We start from the raw sequence: 6272 nt of genomic DNA, 5'->3' as shown, positions 1-6272 counted from the left end.
TACAGAGCTGACTCCAGGTTCTCATGAGGCCCAGCTGCCCATGGGTTCTCTGAGACCCATAGGTTCATGGGATCCTTCCAATAAATTCTCCTCTATGCTTAAACCAAATTAAAAGAGAGTGTTGTTACTTTAGCCACATGCACCTAGACTAAGCTATGCCTTCCAGTAGATGAGAGGCCTTTGCAGGCAGCAGACTGCTTCTCCTCCACTCCTGGATCTCAGGACCTGGGCATGAAGCCAGCATCTGGGAATGAATCAAGTTCATCTCTTCGCTGCACAAAGCTAAGTTTGTCATTTTCCACTTATACTGTTCCACAGCATAGCAACTTAACTGGAGAGGTCAGAGGTCACAAACCAGTTACCCAAGTATTGAATCAGATCACACTTATTTTGTTTTGTTCTGTATTAATTCTGATTTGGCCTGTACAGTTCTGGAAAGAAGGAAGGAAGGAAAAGAAGGAAGGGAGGAAGGGAGGAATGAAGGAATGAAGGAACAAAGGGAGGAAAGGAGAAAGGAGCTAACTTTTAATCATGAAGGCATTTCATATAAAAATCCAATTTCCAGCTTCTTTTTAAAAATCAAAATATTCTACAGCATTAAATTCTAAAAGCCAAACTTTCTGTATCTTCTTTCTGATGGTCTAGAGAGAGGCAATCTGTTCTCTCGTCTGAGGCAGGCAACCAAATCCAAAACCCAACACTCATAAAGCAAAATGAGCAAAATCAGAAAGCTTTTTTCTCTCTCTCATTATTTATCTCTCAATAAGAAAAACCTGCTCCCTCCCAGAGATGGCCATCACAAATTACAAAACAGAGGCTCAGCCAAACACTGGCAGCATTCCTACAAGAAAGATCTCAAGTTTGGACAGTCACAGCCACAGCTTCTGCTGACTAGAGTCCCCCCTGAAGCTAATCTGCATAAGGCTTTTGGTCTTGCTCACTCAAGAAATCTAAGACAAATAATGGGGTCAAAAGCAAGCTCATTAAATTTTTACACTGCTCTGCTGCACCAATCACATTTCCTCAGGCATTCTTACCTCTCAGAGACAGGGTTCCTGCTTGGGAGACTGTTCTCACACACCAGGGACAGCAGACAATCCCATCAGACACACAGAGAAAACACTGGAGGTTGACCAAGAATAATGGTGACATCCACCCATCACCAAAATGCCTTTGCCACTATTCAGTAGTTCCCCCCTAATCCATGGTTTCAGTAACCCACAGTCAACTGTGGCTTGAAATCATTAAATGGAAAATTCCAGAAATAAACAATTCATAACTTTTAAATTGTGTGCCATGCTGAATAGTGTGATGAAATATCTCAAAACCTACTGGGTCCGCTTGGGGCATGAATCATTCTTTATCCAGCATGCCCTTGGTATGGTATGGTATGGTATGCTACCACTTGGTAGTTACTTAGCAACTGACCTGATTATCAGAACACCTGTCATGGTGTCACAGTGCTTGTGTTCAAGGAACCCTTCTTTGACTTAATAATGGTTCAAAAGCACAAAGGTAATGATGTTGGCAATTTCAAAATGCCAACGAGAAGCCATAAAGCTCTTCCTTTAGGTGGGAAAATTCCCACTTAATAAGAAAAGAAAGAAAATTGTATTCTGGAGTTGCTATCATCTATGGTTAGAATGAATCTTCTAGGGGTGCTGGGTGGCTCAGTCAGTTGAGTGTCAGACTTCAGACTTTGGCTCAGGTCATGATCTCACTGTTGGTGACTTGGAGTCCCAAATCAGCCTTATTGCTGTCAGCACAGAGCCCGCTTCAGATCCTCTGTCGCCCTCTCTCTATGCCCCTCCCCTGCTTGTAGTGCCTCTCTCTCTCTCTCTCAAAAATAAATAAAACATTTAAAAAATGAATCTTCTACCCATGAAATTGTGAAGAAGGAAAAAGAAATTCATGCTTGTGTTACTGTTGATCTCTTACTGTGCCTAATTTATAAATTAAACTTCATAATAGGTATCTATGTTTAGGAAAAAACATAGCCTATATAGGGTTTGGTACTATCCATGGTTTTGGGCATCCACTGGGGGTCCTGGAACCTATCCCATGTGGATAAGGAGAGACGGCGTACTGTTGGGAAGCAACTCTGAGACAGGAAATTGAGAGCAAGGATTGCCTGGGAGGTGAACCCAGGAGTGAAAGAGGGAGAGAACGCAGGTGACAGAGAACGTTATTAAACTGATCACCACAGTAGGTCACTGGAATTCAATCCACTGGAAAATTCTTTGAAACCATGTGGAATGTGCCTCAAGGTCATTTCCCCCAATCCTCAAAGGTCAGAAAGCTGGGGTATTTATCTTTCAAACCCCAATCTAACATGGGCCGAAGGCTATTCACTCCCAGCACCTCTGGCCTGTCCTAAGAATGGACGCCCCCACGTGCAAAGCTGCAGGTGCTTGCAGAAACACCTGCTTACTGGAGCCTGACCAGGGTGTTCTGAGCAGCTGCTAAAACTGCAACGTTCCATTCTCCTACCTCGGCTTAAGAGAGGAATCACCCCAGCAGTTCCCTGACTGATAGTTTTGGGGGAAGGGTGGAGAGAAATGTGACAATTATAAATCATATCATAGAAATTAAGCATATGCAGATTAGCTTGTTTGCTTGGTGAAATCATTTTCTTTATTCTGGTCAAAATGAAGCCAAATCCTTCTGTGTTTTAAAAACCACCAGAGAAAATCCTGACTCAGTGAGTTTCCCACCTTCTGCCTCTTCAGGCCCAGAAGAGGTTCTGGCTGAATTTATTCTCCTCAAAGAGGCCCATTAAAAATGGAAGAAGTGGGGGCGCCTGGGTGGCTCAGTCAGTTAAGTGGCCGACTTCGGCTCAAGTCATGATCTCACTGTTTGTGAGTTCAAGCCCCGCATTGGGCTCTGTGCTGACAGCTCAGAACCTAGAGCCTGCTTTGGATTCTGTGTCTTTATCTCTCTCTACCCCTTCCCTGTTCACATTCCCTCTCTCTCTCTCTCTCTCTCTCTCTCTCTCTCTCTCTCTCTCTCTCTCTCTCTCTGTTTCTCTCTCTCACACACACACAAACACACATAAATAAACATTAAAAAAGAAGACAATTAAAACAAAAGCAAAGTATCTTAATAGACATTTCCTCAAAGAAGATTTACAAGTGACCAATAAGCACATGGAAAGATACTCAACATCATCAGTCATTACAGAAACACATACTACAGATACCACTTCATATCTACTAGAATCACTGTAATTAAAAAGATAGACAATAATAAGTATTGTGTAGAAATTGGAACTCTCATACATTGCTGGTATGGATGTAGAATGGTGCAGCTACTTTGGTAGACAGTTTGGCAGTTCCTCAATAACTGAGGAGTTAAATTAAATACAGAGAATGGGGCACCTGGGTGGCTCAGTTGGTTGAGCGTCTGGCTTCGACTCAGGTCATGATCTCACAGTTGGTGGGTTTGAGCCCCACTTCGGGCTCTGTGATAGCAGCTCACAGCCTGGAGCCTGCTTCGGATCCTCTCTCTCTGACCCTCCCCTGCTCGTGCTGTCTCTCTCTGTCTCTCAAAAATAAATAAAAAATATTAAAAAACAGATAGTATAAGAAAGCCAGTTCTCTTTCCTATTAAGTGGGACTGAGAAAGCATGTGGCACAGTTGTCAATGTTGGGAGAAGTCAATCTTAGGATGAAGCCAACACTGTAGATCAGAGAGTTGGAGAAGGTCTGGATCCTTGATGCCATGGTCAAGCTGCTGGGTCAACTAACCCTGAAACCCTCACTGTCTCTGGGTGCCTGGTACATCAGCCAAGACAGTTCCCTCTTATTTAAGCCAGTTTGAGTTAAGTTTTCCACTACTTCTTTGAAATAACACAGAAAGTCACAAATGGTATCTCTAAGACAGTAAAATATTAGAGCTGACTGATGCAAAGAAACCAAAGGAGCAAAGGATTTAGCTCTGTACAAATCTGTTGGAGGAGATATGAGTACAGGGAACAGAATATATAAATGCCTTGAAATAAAATTGGCTTATGTTCAAGAACAGGAAAAAGTGGCCAAAATGAGCAATTTCACCAAGAGTTTGTCTGCCAAGTAATAGAAGGTGATTGTAAGCAGGGATGTATTTGACACATTGAAAGATACAAAGGTAGCTCAAGTGAGATAACCAACTTCATTATAGATCACTCTGCTTGGCACAACAGAAAGCAAGAAACGTCCAGAGTAATCCTTCCCTTGGGATGCAAACAATCCCTTTGGAAGAAAAAAAAAAAGAATCTTACACCTTCCCAGCCATGATGCCATTTGACCCATGTCCTGTAATGGTGTGATGCTCTGATTTTTAATTCAAGAGCAGGCAGATAGAGGGGTGTGTATGTTCATGCAGACTTGTGTGAGAGGTGAGGCAGGGGTTATTTATGTAAAGAAAAAGTAGGTGGAGCACTTGGGTGGCTCAGCAGGTTAAATGTCTGATTTCAGCTCAGGTCATGATCTCACAGTTTGTGAGTCCGAGTCCCACATCAGGCTCTGTGCTGACAGCTCAGAGCTGGAGCCTGCTTCAAATTCTGTGTCTCCCTCTTTCTCCGCCCCTCCCCTTCTCATGTTCTGTCTTGGTCTCTCTCTCTCTCTCTCTCTCTCTCTCTCTCTCTCTCTCTCTCTGTCTTTCTCTCTCAAAAATAAGTAAAACTTAAAAAAAAAAAAAAAAGAAAGAGTTGGTAATTTTGCTAAACCAAAGATGGCAAAGAAGAATTCAGAATCCTCATAGATGATAAAGAACATTAAAATTGAAAGTCTTTATTGTCTGAGAACATTCCTAAGCTGCAAATTTAAAGCTCATGCCTACATTCCTAAGTGTTTTCCCTTCATCTAAAAAGCATGAAGAAGAGAGAGAATATGGTCTTTAAAATTTTTTAAAGGTCATTTTCCAAGATAGCCTTGAATATTTCATAGCTTTAAAGTGAAAGGAGCAGCCTCAAAGGAAAGCTTAGCACCATCTGCCTCTTGTCTTAGCTTTTGGCTGCAGCTTCTCAGGGGGCAGACTTTATTAAATAAACAGCAAAGAGTCTGGGTTACTGAGCAAGTTACAGGCTCTTGCACCTTTGAGGAGGTTGCACCTGCTCATACTACTCTGGAATAAAAGGTAGAGAGGTGTTTCCTGATAGCCCCAAGAGTGTTGGAGCCAGAAGAGCAATGAGTGCAGAGTAGTCAGAACTCCTGGGCCCTCTGTGTACCCGGAAGACTAGAATGGATTGTCCATTGAGTGTTGAATCTTTCTGAAATAAGTTTCTTTGTCTGTAGAGCTAAGGTAAGCTGTCCTTGCTCCCTCCCAGGGACACAAAGGCATTCATGGCATGGAGGAGCATTGAAACATATGGGGAACCATCCTGGTAACAGAAGCTGTGTGTAGAATAGGACAGAGAGTCTGAAAAGAAGAGGGACCTTTCCTCAAAAAGAATGGTTCTTTCCAAATGCCAGCAAGAGACTCGGTAATGGTTTCAGTCCATTTATTTCCTTTGTGGAAACCCTCCAACATAAATGAGATGATTTCTGTGAGTAATAATTAGAGAGATTACAATGAATTTCAATATGAGTCAAAGCTTCTCAGCAGTTTCAATTGTTTTAACCTGAGTCAATAGCCATCATCTCATTTTATAAAATAATACTTTTGTCCTGGTGACTAGTGTGCCTGAGTTTCACTAAATGCCTTAGCAAAGTGAGCTGAGCCCATGGTCATTACCACCACAAGTATCTGCAAGTTCCCTCAAATACCGACTTGTAACTTCTAACTTCAGCTGAAAATAAAATAGTATTTTAATAACCTCCATAGCCTGCCATTATCTCTTCTCTTTGGTATATTCACTGAAGGCCCCAACAAGAAATGGAAATTGTCCTTCATGCTGTCTTGTTCAGGTTGGGCAGGGCTGGGGCCAGCCACACTCTATCGGTGGAAGTTCAGTGTTGATCAAAAAGCAGGCTTCTTGACTGACGTTATCTCCTCCTGGGCAGAAACCAATTTCAGTGAGAACTTTTTAATTTGGAATTCAAGGATATAAGATGCATTCAGGGAATCATTTTCCCTCTACAAATTACAGGTTTGTCATTTAAGAGGTGTAGTATCACTGAAAGGACTGGCTGCTGCTGCTGCTGCTGCTGCTGCTGCTTCTTTTTATTCTGGAAACTGCCATATTGATGCTCTCAGAACAGAGGCTTAGAAATCAGAATAATGGCCTGTACATCAGACAAACAAATCTATTATTCTCTACATAGAGGCAGAAGAATTATGCCAGACAACTATTT

The 6272-nt window shown here is 42.2% G+C and overlaps 1 long non-coding RNA gene across 1 annotated transcript in view; it reads right to left on the bottom strand.

Annotated features, from left to right (window-relative positions):
- Nucleotides 1-1325, bottom strand: part of LOC115280544 — a 35442-nt gene extending 34117 nt beyond the window's left edge. Inside the window, exon 1 of the long non-coding RNA XR_003903832.1 lies at nucleotides 1038-1325. This is a non-coding gene — a long non-coding RNA (uncharacterized LOC115280544). The remainder of the gene's footprint in view (nucleotides 1-1037) is intronic.
- Between the last annotated feature and the right edge of the window lie 4947 nt (nucleotides 1326-6272).

The sequence above is a fragment of the Suricata suricatta genome, chromosome 16 (genome assembly GCF_006229205.1).
Source record: "Suricata suricatta isolate VVHF042 chromosome 16, meerkat_22Aug2017_6uvM2_HiC, whole genome shotgun sequence".
NCBI lineage: Eukaryota > Metazoa > Chordata > Mammalia > Carnivora > Herpestidae > Suricata > Suricata suricatta.
Note: the sequence above shows the minus strand (reverse complement) of the source record. Positions and strands in the feature narration are given on the sequence as shown.